The sequence below is a fragment of the Alligator sinensis genome, unplaced genomic scaffold, assembly GCF_000455745.1.
Source record: "Alligator sinensis unplaced genomic scaffold, ASM45574v1 scaffold628_1, whole genome shotgun sequence".
Taxonomy (NCBI): Eukaryota; Metazoa; Chordata; order Crocodylia; family Alligatoridae; genus Alligator; species Alligator sinensis.
In genome coordinates this window covers 2,292,867-2,311,049 of record NW_005841873.1, presented here as the reverse complement: position 1 = coordinate 2,311,049, position 18,183 = coordinate 2,292,867, and positions in this window count along the sequence as shown.

Below are 18,183 nucleotides of genomic sequence, written 5' to 3'. Positions count from 1 at the left end.
GGAATGTAAGTTGAACACAGTAGGCACATCTACATGAGACGCTTTACTGCAAAGTAGTGTAGTTTACTGTGCAGTAAGCATGCACATCTACATGTGCACATGCTTACTGCGCAGTAAACCTTGCTAATCACAAGTAAATTTGCAAATGCAAGCAGCAAATTTGCTTGTGATCAGTAATAGTGCAGTGGCACTCGTGTAGATGACTTACCAGGAGAAAATCTGCTCCCAGTCAGCCATCTACCACGGGCAGGAGATTGCTCCCTGACCCCAGAAGCTGCCTGCTGCCAGGGCAGGCTCTGCCGCCAAAGTCCAGGTGGGGATTACATCCCCCTGACCCAGCAGCAAGGAGCTCCAAGTCCCCAGCTCCAAAATCACAATTGGGGAATGGATGCTGGGAGATCCTTATTTCCTAAACCTTGATTCACCATTGTGATTGGGGAGCAGGGGATTGAGAGAGCCTTATCTCCCAGCTTTAGCCCTGCAACCATGGAGCTGGTACTTGGAAAGAAGGGTCTCCCAGTGCCAGTCCCAAGACCGTGGAGCTGGGACTAGGAGCTCCTTACTGGCAAGGGCTGGGGAGCCTGTTCCCTGCTCAGCTCTGTGAGTGCAAAGCTGGGTGGGGGACAGGCTGGGGAGCTGAGTCCTGGCTTGTCCCAAACCCAGCTCCATGATAATGGAGCTGAGCAGGGAACAAGCTCCCCAGACTGTTCCCTGCCCAGCTCTGTGCTCCTGGAGTTGAGTGGGGACCAGGCTCCCCTGCCTCTGCCCCGCAATCATGGAGCGGGGACTGGGAACAGTCCCGGTCAGCTGATCGAGTCATGGGGCTTGGGAAGAGCTGCAGAGGTGGAGTAGGTACCAGCTTCCTGCCCTGATCCACTGGTGCTAGCTGCTCCACTGGTGGATGGGGCAGGGGGCTGGGACCTGCCCCTCCCCTGCAGCTCTTTCAAGTCCCCTGACCCTGATCTGGTAGCTAGGGACAGAAGCACCCGACTGCTGGGGCAAGGGGACATTGTCCCTGCCCCAGCAGCAGGCATCCCCCCATGGACGAGGTGCCTGCCAGCCCCTGGACAAGCACCCAGCAGGGGCCCACTGCAGGGTCCCAGGAAGCAGGAGCAGTTTTCTGCCATTAGCAGCACATCTGTTCCTGCTTCTCTGCATTTGTAGATGCCTACATGGGAGTGTTCCCTCATGAGTCGTTTATTCGCAAGTAAACTGATCCCAGATCAAATGCATGTGTAGATGCATCCAGTGTGACTGAGTCCCCATACCTGGAGAATATATTTTAAGGCTCTGGGAATGTCAAACAGGGCACAGTACCACAGGTACTGTACAGTCAAGAACAAAGACAATAAGTTTGGTTTCAAACAGGACAAAAAAATTCAGGAGGGATAAGTGACAAAGAAAAATGGTGGGTCTCCATCATCTGAAGTCTTCATATTACAGACAGAGCATCTTTTTGGAAGATATGTTTTATATATACCCAAGTTATTGGGCTCAATACAAGAGTGACTGGATGACAATTCCACAAACTGTGTTATATAGGCATTTAGAACAGATGATCTAAGAGTCTTTTCTGGCTTTAAACTCTGTGAGGTTCACAATAAAATGACCAGAGTTCAGCATAAAATTGGTAGAAGGATAGATGTAATGGCTGACAATGATGCTCAAAACACACTACTGGTTGTACACAATGTAGAAGTGGATTTTTAAAATGGGGAGCTGGAAAATATCAGAAAAAGAGCAACCTCCAACAGGTATCTCAAAATCACAAACTGAAAGTTAGAGTAGAGATATCACAAACAGGCATTTCCTTTCCACTCTCAGGAATTACCAATTTACCCTCCCCCTCCCCACCAAGAAAAAAAAAAAAGGGGGCACTGGGATAGAAACATATCTAAATGTCTTCATCTTTTACAAGGGTTTGGCTCAGGGATTATGCAGTTACTTTATTTTAACCTGTTTGTTCAGCCCTGAGTAGCAAGATCCGTTCTACTTTATTGGATGATTATGAGATTAGCAGTGGATGCTATTAGGCCGTAGTCCTGCGAGTTAAGTAGAAGGGCTTGCCCACACACTATGTGAAGCCATATTGAAATCAATGAAGCTCACCTAAGCAGATCAGTTGGAATCCAGGGCCTTAGCGACAGGTTTCCAGAAGTGCCTAAAGATACAAATAGGTGCCTAGTGGGATTTATCAACAGCTGTTACACAGGTCAAATCAATGGTTCGGCACCCAATGCACTTCAGTACTTTCATAAATCCTAGCAGAAACTTATTTTATCTTTAGGAACCTTCATGCCTTTGTAAACCAGACCCTTAGTGATTAACCCTTTTCTAATGCTAATGATCTATAACGACATGCAGCACAGCAGAAACAGAGAAAACACTTTGGGCTTTTATACATGTGCTCCAGGAGTGGGGAGGGGAACGCTTGAATTACAGTGGCTCCGAGAGCCGCTCTAATTAAAGCACCCAGAGCATCCCATGTATCAGTGTCACCGTGCTTAAAAATGGCAGCGGGGGCGCTTTAACCAAACCTTGTTTGACAAGCTTTAGTTAAAGTGCTTCTGCCGCCATTTTTAAGCACAGGGATGCTGATACACAAGACATTGGAGTCTGCTGTACAGCAGTAATTACCACACTTCAGCAGACTCAATTAATCAAGCCTGCTCCAATGCTCTGTAATTACAGTGTGTTGGACCAGCTTCACTGCTCATGTATAGGTGCCCTTCATCCCTAGAGCCCTATATCGCACTATTTGGGCACCACGTGCTTATGAGGTTTTCTAATACCCTGAGTTAAGCCAAATTTATGGCTACTTGGCCTAGCTGGATTGATTCAAAGTAGGCTGAGCTTATAGGTGAATCGGACTCTTTTTTTTTTATTAACTTACAGCCATGCTATAATGATTTATCACCATGCTATCAGAGTGCCTAGTGTTGCTTTTATTGGAATTTTTCAGCAAAGCAGAACAATATAAGCTAAAAGCCTAGCAATACAAACACACCCTTGGAAAATACAAGTCAAATATTGGTGGATATAAGGACAATAACATTCATAAAGAATGAAATCATATATATATTTATACATACACGCTCATACTACTAAAATGCTGGCATGGGGACTAAGATGGAGAAACTGATATTCCATAACCTAAATAGTATGTTCCAAATGAAACAGATTAAAAAATAAAATCTATATTTTTACTGGTTAAACAGCCAAGTTTGCTGTGATTTATCACAGAGCAGAACTCCAGCCAAAGCCATTAGACAATTTGATAATTTTTATTTTTGCCAATGATTCAACACTAACATCAAAAACTATGCTTACTCACATCGTTTCCAATGATGCCCGTATTGAATTATACTACACAGTATTAACTTATAGCAAATTGGGCCAAAGAGTAGCAAACAAGTGACTATAAAGATTCTAGCAGAAATACTTGTAATCAAGCTTAAAACTCATGCACTTGAAGTATCCTTGAAGAAGTTAATGTGCTTGGTATACTAATGATATTTTTTTCTGTAAAGTTAATGTAGTAATTTCCACATCATTTTAATGTGTTCGTACTGTTCATTAAGGCAAAGATTAAATTGCCAGATGATAGCAAGCTATTAAGAATGAGTCTGGAAAAAACTGAAGAAAAAAAATTAACTGTTTTGACACTAACTAGGCACTAATTAATGGCCTATTACAGTGGATTCTATAAAGATACACAACATAAAGATAACAGGAATTTCTCCTATAGCAGATGTAGCCAATGCCATATGACGCTTCTGGAAGATTATATCAAAATGCAGGTCTGAATTGGTTACTGAACGCTTGAAAGTACAGCTTCTTGTAATGCTGTAAAATGACTGTTGAAATACTAGGCACAGTTAATGGCGGCTAAGCAATGCGGTGATGGGAGGTGGGGGAAGGAATGAGGAAAAAAAGTTTTGCTACCCCTGCCTCAGTTTCCCTATCTGTAAAATGGGCTGAGTGGTCCTTCACTTATAACAATGCCATATGAAGAACTAAGTAATATTACTGTATTTTTACCTAAAAGTAAAGCTCTAGGGTTGACTATTGTTGCTTTATGTGAGTAATAGCAAGAAAGAACCCTATATATACAGGGTTTATCTGACTATAATACCACGATTCCTTTAAATACTCAAGAAATGTAATCACAACAGTAATTTTGTCTTGGAAGTGAGGTGTCTGAGATTCAGCAGATGGGGACTTGATACTTCTATTTTTACTCTTAGTATCAAGAATGGAAAAAATGTCAATTCTTCTGCTTGACAGGGATGGAAGGAGGAAGGAAACAAGGAAGGAATTCTTGTCATTTTGTATTTCATGTTGTTATCCAATACTGGCAACATACAATGCAATACCGTATGTAATTCTGCTGTGGAAAATAAAGTGAGATATTAAGTACTATCATAGCAGCAATAGCCAACACGCCTTCTCACTTACATTCAGTTAGCGTGAAAGAAACAAATTCTACCAGAGTCAGAACTGAGGCATGGAACTGTCTATTAAATGCATGTGCAATAGATTATTTTGTCTGATAGAGAGAGATTAGTGTTGCTAATTATTTTCATTTAGCAACGCTCTCAAATACATCATCTTTGGTAGCCAAGCTGCAAAGGCAAGCCTGTACCATGTAGCACATGACAATAATAAGCATTCCAGTTTAAATTCTTCAAGTCAGGAAGGAATTTGGTATGCAAAGCCCATGAAGCCACACGTCTGCTTAAATGTATTTGTACCCTGAAGTTGCTTCCTGAATCAGAGCTCAAATACAACGCTAGTGAACAAACAACTTTGTTTTTATACCAATTACTTGATTCCAGTAAAATCCCTTTTCCCTTAATTGCTAACTTCTGTATCAACTTGCACAGCTGGAGTAATGAACAGTACATATGTTCTGAACATATCTGTTTTTCAGCTCCATTTCCTTAACGTAAGGTTTCAATTTCTTTTTGAGAATGATAAAAATCCAGTTGTGCGTTAAACAACAAAATCATTCATCTTAGCACATTCCATGTTCTGACTCTCCCTTTCATATATTCTTATATCCTTACTTCTCACTTTCTTATATTCTTTATGTGGTTGGAAGTTATTACATAAAATCTAACAATGAGCAGCATTTATAAACATTATGGCTCCCTTTTTTAAGCAAAACCTAAAATAACATGCACCAGAAGCCATCCAATTTAATATCCCTTTGATTGTCCTTGGAATCAAAGATTTTGCTAACTCTCATAGAATCACAGAAGATTAGAGTTGGAAGGGACCTCAGGTGGTCACATCTAGTCCAACCCCCTGCTCAAAGTAGGACCATCCCCAACTAGATCATCCCAGCCAAGGCTTTGTCTAGCTAGGCCAATAAAGAACGCCAAGGACGGAGAGTCCACAAGCTCTTTGAGTAACCTTTTCCAGTGTTTTACTACCCTCCTAGTGCCAACGTTTTCCTAATATCTAACTCAAACTTCTCTTCCTGCAATTTGAGACCATTGCTCCTTGTTCTGTCATCTGCCACCACTGAGAACAGTCCAGCTCCATCCTCTTTTGAACCCCTATTCAGGGAGTTGAAGGCTGCTATTAAATCCCCTCTCAGCCACCTCCTCTCTAAACTAAGTAAGTCCAGTTCTCTGAGCCTCTCCTCCCTCATAAGTCATGTCCCCCAGACCCCTCAACATTTCTGTGGACCTCCCCTGGACTCTCTCCAATTTGTTCACATCCCTTCTGAGGTGGGGGGTAAAAACTGAACGCAGTACTACTCCAGATGTGGCCTCACCAGTGCTGAATAGAAGGGAAGAATCACTTCCCTTGACCTACTGGCAATACACCTACCAATACAGCCCAGGATGCCATTAGCCTTCTTGGCAACAAGGGCACACTGCTGGCTCATATTCAGCTTATTGTCCACTGTAGCCCCCGGGTCCTCTTCTGCAGAGCTGCTGCCCAGCCAGTCAGCCCCCAGCCTGTACCAGTGCATGGGATTGTTCCATCCTAAGTGCAGGACTTTGCACTTGTTCTTATTGATCTTTTGGTCCAATGCTCCAGTTTGTCTAGGGGTCTCTGAATCCTGACCCTGCTTTTCAGTGTATATACTAATCCTCCCAGCCTGGTGTCATCTGCAAACTTGCTGAGGGTGCACTCTATGCCATCTTCCAGGTCAGTGATGAAGATATTGAACAAAACCGGCCCCAGGACCGACCCCCGGGGCACTCCACTTGATACTAGCAGCCAACTAGATGTCAAGCCATTGGCTATTACCCTCTGAGTCCGTTGATCCAGCCAGTTTTCTATCCACCTTACAGTCCATTCATCCAGCCCATATGTCCTTAGCTTCACCTGCAAGAATGCTGTGGGAGACCGTGTCAAAAGCCTTGCTAAAATCAAGGTATACCACATCCACTGGTCTCCCTACATCCACAGAGCCGGTCATCTCACCATAGAAGGCAATCAGGTTGGACAGGCATGACTTGCCCCTGGTAAATCCATGCTGACTGTTCCTAATCATTTTCTCCTCCAAATGCTTAGGAATGGATTCCTTGTGGATCTGCTCCATGATTTTTCCAGGGACTGAGGTGAGGCTGGTTGGGTCTGGAGTTCACTGTATCCTCCTTTTTCCCCCTCTTAAATTTGGGCACTATGTTTGCCCTTTTCCAATCACCTGGGACCTCTCCTGATCACCATGAGTTTTCAAAGATGATGGCCAGTGGCTCTGCAATCACATCAGCCAGCTGCCTCCGCACCCTTGGGTGCATCCACCCAGCCCCATGGACTTGTATATGTTCAGCTTTTCTAAATAGTCCCTAACCTGTTCTTTCACCACTATTGGCTGCTCCCCTCCTCCCCAAACTGTGCTGCCCGGTGCAATAGTCTGGGAGCTGAGTTTGCCTGTGAAGAATGAGGTGAAAAGGGCGTTGAGTACTTCAACCTTTTCTGCATTCCCTGTCACTAGGTTGCCTCCCCCATTCCTCTCCTGCTCCCATAACTTAAGGGAAAAGTATTCTTTCTTATGTTCAGGGGAATTATTTACTGAACTCAAATAAAACAGCTGCTCTTTGACTGCCTGCCCCTTCTGTACTTTAGACACCGTAAAATAATTTAAACTTGTGCACGGACTTACACGAGTAGTCCCAATTATAGTTGATTGTACCAGTTACATAGTTAAGAGCTTTGCTGGATCATGAGTTTAATTTAATGGCTTAGTAACCATCAAAAATTTGGAAATGATCTTCAAACAGGAAAAAACTCTTTAAAGGTCTCCATGCCATATTGATGGTACGTTGATCTGAAATTATTTTCACTAAACTGGTATTACCGCTAGTTTCTGAATTTCTGTGTTACCGTCCATTTTCCTTGCATATACTATATGACAGGGGACAATAATTCAGAATGTAACCAATTCCATTCATTCACATTGTAGATGCTACTGTAAATAAGCTAAAGGGAAGAGAGTCTATGCCAAAGAAATCCTACTGTGGAGAGGTGGGATTTAGTAGTTATATTGTCTATCAAATTCCTCTACAATAAATTCTTTATTAATGACAAAAACAGCTCTATTTTAACCCAACAAATCCTGTACCTTTCCTTTAGCATTCTGCATCTTCTACAGGGACAGAAAAAGAAAAGCTCTGACCTGAGTCAGAAGGGTGATCTACAACAGAGGTGCAGATCTCTGGTATACTACACTGTACTGAGAAGCAGCCATAATATTCTACTTCCTCTTCCGGAAACCAAGAGTCAAACTCTTGGCCCAATGAAGTCAATGGCAAATGTCCATTGATTTAATCAAGACCACCATTTCACTCTATGCATATAGCTGGGATGGGTCATCACTTCTACTGACGTTGAGAATGAATCTTAAAATTACTCTGAAAAAAGTCTCCAATGCATATCTATAGATATCAATTTTTTTCAGTACAATGCATTACAGTATACCTACAGAAAACTAGAACTCCTGGTTCTAAAATGATACCTTTTATTAGACCAACTGGAAAATGGCAAGAAAACTGTCCTTTTCTGCAAGCTTTCAAGATCAAAGTCCCTTCGTCAGGCTCTGGGAAAAGTGTAGATGGTACAAGATTGTAAAAAATCCCCATAGGTAGGAAAGAAATTTCATATTTGCACAGAAGGAGCTGAAGATGGAAGGCTGTCCCTCTGGGTCCATGAGAGTGTGAGAGCTGTGTTGAGTAGCTCTTTGATGTGTTGATCTTCAGCTCCCTCTGTGCAAAAATGAAGTTTATTTCCTACCTATGGGGATTTTTTACCATCTTGTGCCATCTACACTTTTCCCAGAGCCTGATGAAGGGACTTTGATCCCAAAAGCTTGCAGAAAAGGACAATTTTCTTGCCATTTTCCAGTTGGTCTAATAAAAGGTATTATTTTGGAACCAAGAGTTCTAGTTTTTTGTATGTCTTTTTGTCTCAGACCAACACAGCTACCAAGTACACCCCTTACAGTATACCTCTTATTCTAATGATCTAGAGCAGAACTGTCAAAATTCATCCAGCCCTCTGGACCAGATGAGTGGCACAAGACGGGTCCATGGGGCAGATGAAAGGCTGGCTGGAACCCTGTTCTCACACTGGACCTAACACATGGGCCATCCACTCCAGCCGGTCCAGGGCTGTAGCTTCCTGCAGCATAGGACCTAGACCAGCTGGAACAAGTGCTGTGTGTAGCCCAGGTCCTAGATCAGCCAGACTGGGCTCTGGATCTTGGGGAGCCACAGACACTCCCCCGACCCCAAGTCCCTGCTGGATCCTGTGCCTGCTCTAGCTGGTCTGGGACTGCACCACACAAGGTGCTCAATCCAGGACTTGCATCCCGGAGTGGCTGCAGCAGGTGCCCCATGCAGCCCATATCTTGAACCAGCCAAAGAAGGTACCACAGTATATATCCTGAGCCCTGCACATCGGGTCAGTCTGGCATGCACCACATGGGTCAACCATGAGATCCAGGGGCAGCACTGGCAGCCAAATAAGAGAGCTCTGTGGGATGAACCTCTGGCACGCCTGATCTAGAGAATTAATCTTGTGATCCAGGAAATGATGTAGACTATAACTTTCTGAAAGATTAATTAAAATGTACTCATATAATGTTTAAAAAGTACCTTTTGATCTGAAATTCCCATTAGGTTCAATTTTCCCAAACAAGAGTTTTTAAAAGCTCTCTAGGGCACAGATATCTAAAATGTCATAGCGCTGGAAACAAATGTATTATTTTATGACCCTCTGGAGAGCTTGTGGGGGAAAAAAAAAGCCTCTTCCACTTTATTCAGAAAGTCCATGCCTCTTTGTTATAGCTTTAATGTTGTAGGTCAGTCAAACCACTGATGACAAACATCATCCCTTAGTTTAAAAAAAAAAAAAAAAAGAGAGAAAGAGAGAGATGAACAGATGAAAGAAAACACAAGTCTGTCTAGGACAATAGCGTCATTTATCAAATTTGCAGGAAAAAAGATTTAAATTCACCTATTGGACCTACATGAATAGCTACTTGTTTTCCTTTATGTAAATGAGATATAGGTTTAGTGTTTTAAAGACAGTCTTCACTTCACCAGAGGGATTTGGCGAATTACTATAACTATTCAAGCTGGTAATACTGATGTATTCAATTCTGCCTGGCACTGTAACTGCCTTCGGCTATTTGACAACACTCTACAGATGTTCTGTGAATTGCTCTCTGAACTCATTTCCTCAAATGTTCAATGTAAAGAAAAGTTGGGGCTTTATTTATTGGTCTTGGGAAAAAGAAGCTTCAATGAAAACAAATACTTCATCTACCCCTTCCCAAGCCAAAGATCCCTATTTTTCCCCATCTCGGTTAGGAAAACTGCTGAACTGATGCCAGAGGGGGCAGTCAAAAACCCAGGAGCCTCCTTCATCTGCCTTCTCATGGTACTTATGTATATCCACACACACTTGTTAGAGATTTGGGTGAACAGGGGTGGATTTTTAGAACGATCCATCTCAGAGCAAATACAATGGGCGCGATTTCTATATTGGGTTAGAAAGACCCAAGAAGGGTGTTCTTATCATTAAGGGACTAGACAGGTATATAGGTGGTTTGAGTTTGATTCCCAGCTCCACCACCCATTGACTGTATGCAAGGAATATAACCTTTCTGTGCCTCGGTGCAGCCGTTCTAAATCGGGATACTCACTCTTCCTTTCATGCAGCGTTTGCCTGTCTATGAGGCTGTAAACACTCGGAGCAAGAAATTGCTCTTACTTGACAGTCCCAGTACTGGGCGGTTCTGATCTTCAGGAGGACCTCTAGGCTACCACAATTTAAATACATGAGTCCAAATATAAATCCACACTACTTAAAAGCATTTGAAGGACCAAGAATATGCTCCAAGAAACATCTTCATATTAGGTTCTACAGCAACAAAATATTCGTTAACAATTAAGAGGGAAAAGTGGAATCATAGAAAAAAGATGTGTGCGCCAAAGACAGGACAAATGAAAGCAAGTGCGCAAGGGTGGCCTACAGATACTACTATTACATTCACTGCGACTTTAAATCTAACCACTAAAAGCTAGTCTTCAGAATATGCAGAACGTCATGCTCGTATTCTAGCAATTGTGAAAAAATGATATTATAAATCAACACACAGCACAATCCAGCTCCAATATAATATTCTCCCTTTAGGTCAGCTGAAAGCTTCAAGAGAAATATTGAGAAAAGCTCTCAAAAACAAACTGCCCTTTTTTTACATCAACGGGGGAGAGAAATCAGGACAAATACCTACAAATATTATTTTATGGGGAATAATTTAATATTTTAGCATGCATTTGAAACACCAGGTTTGCTTTACATTTTGATCCAAATATCATAACCATAGTGAATTCTGAACTCAAAATCCAACAGTAAACGTGTCCCTCTTGAAAACGTTCATATATAACCAAATAAATCGCACTAATTTACTTTAAAGAAAAAAAAATCTCTCTGGTAGGTGAGAAGGGAGGAAAGTACCAGTAATTATGTGGCCCTTAACATTTGGAGTTAGTATCCCATGAAAACACATTATGTGAAGTCTAGGAGAAAATAAATGAAATCCTGATCATTTGAGTACACTGTCCCATATAATTAAGGGTCAAACCCATTCATTATCTTCTTTTCTTTAAGATTCATGTTATTGTTAATGTTATTCAGTGAAAACATCCAAGGTCTCCTTCCAAGAGGTGACTCTCAGTCTTAAGTGACGTCATTAAACAACCCTTTCCTCCAACATCTGTATTCTGCTTGGCCTTTAAAGGCCGACTTCCACTTTCTGTTAGTTTCTAGAGGATTCAGAGATTTTCTTCTATTGGTGTACAAACACTGACCCTGGCAAGGGGTCCAGAAGTGCTCATCTTTAATCTGATGAACAGTCCCTCAGAAGTGAGTGGAGTGACACTCATGCTTAAATTTAAGCATTATGCATAAGTCTTGGCAGGAGTAGGAGCTCTCATGGATAATTAGTCATCATTACCAATCCCCTGGAGTGACAAAATTTACCAGTTTTCCCTGTAATTTCATGTTTTTAAATTACTATCACCCTCCCCAAATTCTGAATGCTCCAGGTCCTAGAAAACTTGATTCTTCTGCAGTCCAAACTTTGAATTCAGTACAGATGCCTGATATTATATCCAACCTCTCTACTCATTCCTGCAGTCAAGCTCAAATGATAGCCTTATAAAATGCAGTTGCCTCTGCCTTTCTGACACAAATAACAAACCCAACAAATAAGCATGTTGCAATAATGCCAGGAAACTGGTCTTGTGTGTGTGCAACTAAAATATCAATGGTACTATAGCTCCAAGTCTAAGCCCATTATGACTTGAGAGAATTTCAGGTCAATGATACTCTGATGTTGTGTCCCACACCCCAAATCTATTAATGTGGTATAATTTTACTTTATCCAGTGAAAAAAAAAAGTCCTAATAACCAATACCCAATCAGCATAATGCTCTTTCCCCCTCTAGTGCTGGCTGGGATAGAAGAGCATAAGAAATGTCATAGTGGGTCAGATCGCAGGCCCATCTAGCGTGGTATCCTGCAGCTCACAGTGGCATGGAGTGCACACTAAGAGTGCTAGTATTTGTGCGGTACCTGTCCATACTGAACTGTCCCCTTCCCTCTTCTCTTACAGCTTTAAACATTTAGAGGCTTTGAAAGTCCTAACCTGCAGGCCTACTACCATGCTTAATACCCACAGATAGACCTATCCTGCATGAATTTGTCTAATTCTCTTTTTAACCTGGGTAAACAGTAAGTCTCTACCGTGTCTCATAATGCAGAATCCCACAAGTCAATCACACTATTTTATAGACCTCTATCATAAACAACTCTTAGCTATCTTTTCTAAGCTCCAAACTCCTAGCTTATTTAGTTTCTCCTTGCAGAAAAGCCTCTCAATATCCTTAATCATCCTCACTGTCCTTCTCTGTACCTTTGCTACCTCTCCTCTATCCTTTTGGAGGTGTAGGGACCAGAACTGCACACATGCAGTGCTCAAGGTGTGGATATACGAGTGATTTACAAAGTGGTATGACCTTATATTGCTTTCGAGTAACTTCTTGATCATTCCTAACATTTTATTGCCTTTTTGACTTCTGCTGAGCATTGGGCTACTGTTCTCGGAGAACTATCTACAATATTTTCAAAATCTTTCTTGAATAGTAGCAATTAATGTAAAGCTCATCTTTATACATGTACATTTTGGGCTACTTTTCCCCCACGGATTACTTTGCACTTAGCAATGAACTTCATCAGCCATTTTATTTCCCCATTCACTTTTATTATGATATCTATCCAGTTGTTTAGAGTCAGCTTTTGGGGAGGGGGGAGGGGAGAGGGTTACTACTCTAAAGCAGGGGTGCTCAACCCCTGGACCATGGAGCCATGGCTTCTGGCTCCCCACATGCCATGACATGATGGTGCGGGAGCAGTATGCTGCCACCCCTCCCTCACTGCCAAATAGCCAAGCCCTGCATGGCCAAATTGGGGCTGGGCCATACCCCCTCCCACCATGGGACCAGGTTGGGGTTGGGCCACCCCCTCCCCTATGTAGTTGCATTGGGGCTGGGTTACTTCCTGCCTCCCTCTATGTGGCTGGCTCAGACCCTACCACTGGCCCATCTGCATCAGTCCCACCAACAGACCAAGCACTATTGCTCATCTAGCTTGCAGGGCATAAAGGTTGAGCGTCATAAAGGTGTCACTTGCAAACTTTGCCACTTAACTATTAACCCTTCTTTCAGAATAATTTATGTATATGTTAAATAGCACAGGGCCCAACAGACTCTTGTGGGCCCCACTGCTTACCTCCTTCTACTGTGAGGACCAGGCCACATACAAAGGTTGATGAGGCTGCATCGGTCTCAGGCTCGGGCGGCTGAAGCACATGTGTTTAAATCGTGAGGTTTCAGATTCAATCCACACAGATAACTTGCACAGGGATGCAGGATTCTGTACAGAGTATGTAGAAAGATGTATGTGGGTAACTAACTGTGTCTTGTGGGGCAGAAGCAGAAAACTAACAACCTTATTTTAAGAAGGAATTATGGTCCCTGCCTGCAATCACTAGATGAAATTGTTGCTCGGAGGGTAAATTTTTATGCAGTGACTACCATTAGTGAACTCATAGTGAACTCATTCATAGTTGTTAGGGGCTGGAAGTGACCTTATAGCTCATCGGGTTGAGCTCCCCTGCACTTGGGCAGGCAAGACTGCTGGGATCAGATTACCACAACAAGATGAGCATCAAGACACTTTTTGAAGATTGCTCCGGGGGCAGAGGGGGGAGCCTGTTCCAAACCCTCTGTACTTGACTTGTAAAGAAGTTTTTCCTTATGTCTAGCCTGAAATGATCCTCAATCGGCTTGTGCCCATTATTTCTTGTCCTCCCCTGGGGGCCTTGGTGAAGAGATGCTCCCCCAGGCCCTGATGTACTCCCCTGATATAAGCTGCCACCAAGTCCCCTCTAAGTCTTGCCTTCTCCAGGCTGAACAGCCCCAAGTCTTTCAGCCTCTCCTCATATGATCTGGTCTCTAGTCCTCTAATCATGCATGTGGCCCTCCTTTGGACTCCCTAGAGCTTCTCCACATCCTTCCTGAAGTGCAGCACCCAGAACTGGACGCAGTGCTCCAGCTGCGGTCTCACCAAGGCCGAGTAGAGAGTGAGCACGACATCCTTTGCCTTGCTCAAGATGCCTCGGTAGATGCATGCCAGCATTTGATTAGCTCTGCCAGCTACGGCATCGCATTGGTGCCTCATGTTCATTTTGTTGTCTATCACGACACCCAGGTCTTATTCAGATGTGGTGCTAGCAAGTGTAGCACTGCCGAGCCTGTAAGTGTGCTGTGGATTATTTCTCCCCAGATGGAGCGCTTCACATTGCTTTGTATTAAACAACATCAGGTTGAGGTCTGCCCACATCGTGAGCCTGTCTAGGTCAGCCTGTATTGCCAGCTTGTCTTCAAGCGTGACCACACTCTCCCATAGTTTGGAGTTGTCAGCAAACTTTGCAAGTTCGCTTTTAATATCATCCCTCATATCCACTGAGGAGTATCCTGGACATGCCTCTGAGGCTTCTGATCCTGGCCACACTCGGAAGCAGGATACCGGAGTTATCCTGGGTCTTATTTGATACATTTGGGGTGGGGGTGAATAATGGTAGGTTCTCTATAAATAAACTATAAAGGGATCTTGGGAATATACTCAGGTAAGGAATCCTACAGATGGGCATCCCTAATACAAACTTGATGCATCTACATGAAACATTTACTGTTGAGTTGACTAATTAACCCCACAGTAAAATGTCACCTTCTATACATGCAGTGCTATTAGGATGGAGTAAACTAATTAACTCTGCCATAAGCAAGTACTACCAGATACCCAGTAAGGGTGGCCAAAATTTGGGATGAGCTTCCAAGGGAGGTGGTGCTCTCCCCTACCTTAGGGGTCTTTAAGAGAAGGCCAGATAGGCATCTGGCTGGGGTCATGAGATGCCTGGATAGGCATCTGGCTGGGGTCTCTTTCCTGCCTAGGCAGAGGGTCGGACTCAATGATCTGTTGAGGTCCCTTCCGACCCTAGCATCTATGAATCTATGACACAAGTACTATCCTATGGGGGAGTTATTTACTCCACTGCAATACACGTGTAGACACTGATGGGGCTAGCTGGGGCATGAGGGTGCTTCAGTGCAGGGGCTGCCTGCCAGCTAGTCTAACACTGGAGCACCCTCATGCCCCAATTAGCCTCTCCACAGCATGTTGAGCTGGGTTGGAGCATCCCTGGGCTGGCAGACTGATCCCCAGGATCCCCTATCAACTGGGGCTGCTCTGCCCTATGGTCCTGTACTGCAATCCAGGGTACATGTGTAAAGACTGTGCCTGGGGGCACCAGAGAGTTTATTCAATTGCATTAATTTCACATGTAGATGAGTCACAGAGTGATGAAGAGCAAAAACATAAATGAAACCAGCTGAAACCCAAAGGGTGCATCTACATGTCACCATATGGAAATATTGCTAAGGCGTCATGCTTTAGTACTTCCTTTTGGAAGTACTAAGCACAGCGCATGGCTAGATTTCCCCACTATATTGCCATAGTGGGAGTGTGCTGGTATGCTATACCTGGGAGTGTGCTGGTATGGCAACATAGCTAGCAATCATGTGTCGACACACGTGATTGCTACATCACCATAGCATGCCGTATGGTGATGTAATGCATTGCTATGTCACTGTAGGGTGATGTGTAGATGCGTCCAAACTAGCATAGCTAGATACAGCAAGAGAGACTGGATAAAACTCACTCAACTGGACCCACAGCCACACTGAAAGTCATATAAGGAGGTGGGGGGTGGATTTAATGGTGTTGCTGTCAATTTTGCATTCTTTTAAATCAAAGAAATTCACTCAGTGTCCCAGAAAACCATAATTGGGTTGCTATTCCTCCATTAGATTACATTAGCAAAGCTTTTCAGAGCATGGCAAATCTAGCTACGGGCTTAACAATTCAGTGTAGTAATAAAACCTGCTTATCTAACATCCTGCTTATTACCATCTTTTTTCTTTAACAATCCAAGCATCCCTGTTCTCTGAAGGAAGAAAACAAAGTGTCCCATCTCCCTGAGAGGTTATTATGCTTTTTTATTATAGGATGTTATGTTATTATTATAACTGTCCGCCCATTATTAGTGCCCACTTTCATCGGGATTGTGAAATTCTGGCAGAAACACTCATTCAAATTGAGAGACATGCCTTTGTCCTAATAATATGTTGCAATCTAGTTTTGCATTACAAACTATGATTAATGCTGATAAACCTGCCTCCTTTCCATTTTCATGCAGCCTTTTAATTTCAGCAAACTTCCAAATGGAAGATCACATTAGATATATAGTGGCTAATATGGTGTACACACACTGGGGGAAAAAAAGGAAAAACTGGCTTTAATTTAAGAGAGCTGGGGAAGTCCTCCCAGATCCCTTTTGCAGGGACTGAAAAATGAAAGCTGGCTCCAATCCAGCAAAGCATTTCAGCACATTAAGCATCAGAGTGGACTTTCAGTGTTACTGCACAGGGAAAGCAGGCAGGATGTCAGAGAGGAAAGACTCTGGTGAAGCATGGGGACTGCGGCTGTGCAGGTGTTTGATGTGCATATGGGTATAATTATTCACTTCTTGGGTGAGGGTGAGCCAGGGTTAGTAGATCCACCTAGTTACAGAAAATGCAGGAGGGACATCTGGAGAGTGGCTAACGTTACCATAGCAACAGTTGAGTAGCAACCATTTAAAGATCTATAGACAGCTAGAAGAAAAGATTTCTACTTCCTATGCAGACTTTCTTGTCATACAGCCAATGTCCTCTGGCTATATACTGGCTCCACAATTTGAATCTCTAGAGAGGAGTTTGTTCTCCTTATTTCCCTTAATGGCTCAATAAGATCTGCAAACAGCCTCTCTCCTGGGTGTGTTTAAAGCCAGTTGGAGAAAGAAAGCTGGTCAGCTGGTGAGAAAGGGAAGTAAGGAACACCCTTTGGTGAAAGAATTCAAGTCTTTGCAAGCGTGGTGTAAGGTTCGGAGAGGTACTGGGAAGGCCAGTGGAGAGAGCTGTGTGCTAGTTTTGTATGCTATCTCATAATCAGTAAAATAATCAGGGCACTCGAGTAAGCTCGAATGTGTGGTGCGCTGGCACCACGAGCCAGATTCCCAATGCACTTGTTTAACTTCACTGACTTAAATGGAACTGCTCTTCATTTGCACTGGTATGAGTAGAAGGACACGCAGGCAGTGTGAGGCTGCTAGAAGGTCATATCACTTAGATCAGGGGCGGGCAAATATTTTGGGCAGAGGGCCGCTTAACACATTTTGGCGAGCTATCAGGGGCTGCATAGGTAGTCCCACCCCCTGGTCACCACATTGGGACCAGAAGCCCTGCCCCCTAACCCCTGACCTTTGCCACTGGAAGTCCCTCCCCTTTGCTGCCCAGCCCCCAAAACTCCTTTTGGGAGGAGGGCTGCCATTTTAAAACGAGAAAAAAACCCAAATTATACACTAGAAGTCAAATACCTACTATAATATACTTTAATTTTGTTACAAAAAATATTTGTCATTCCTTGCGATTGTGTACTGTATATAGAAGGGATTGCATAATAACTCAAAAATAAAGTGTTACTCTTTTATATTGTGTGTGTGCGCATATGGTGGGGTGTGGGGGGGTTGTGAGAGGGTGCAGGGGGTGCATGTTGATGAGGGTTGTGGGGGCAGGGTGTGGCTGTGTGGGGTGTGAGGGATGGTGGGGGGGTGTAGGGACCCCCCCACACATTCCCCTTATGGCATGTAGCCCCTGCTGCCTGGCAGCAGCAGCAAGCGGGGAGGTCAGGGCACTCATGCCCAGTGCAGGCACAGCTGTGGCCAGCACTGCATGGGGGGGAAGAGAACAGAGCCTGCCCTACCACTGGGGCTCGTGCTGCTTGCCTGCAGCTCCAGCACTCACAGTGATGGGAAGCCCCACACTGGAGCCTACTGCCTCCCCTACTCCCTGCTGCGCAGGTCCCCGCACTCCTCCAGGAGTGGAGGGGAGCCCTGCCTGCTGCTTCCCTGCCAAGTCCAGTGCGGGGATTCCCCACTGTGAGTACAGAGCTGTAGGCATGCAGCTTGCCGCCCCTGTGATAGAAGCAGCCAGGCAG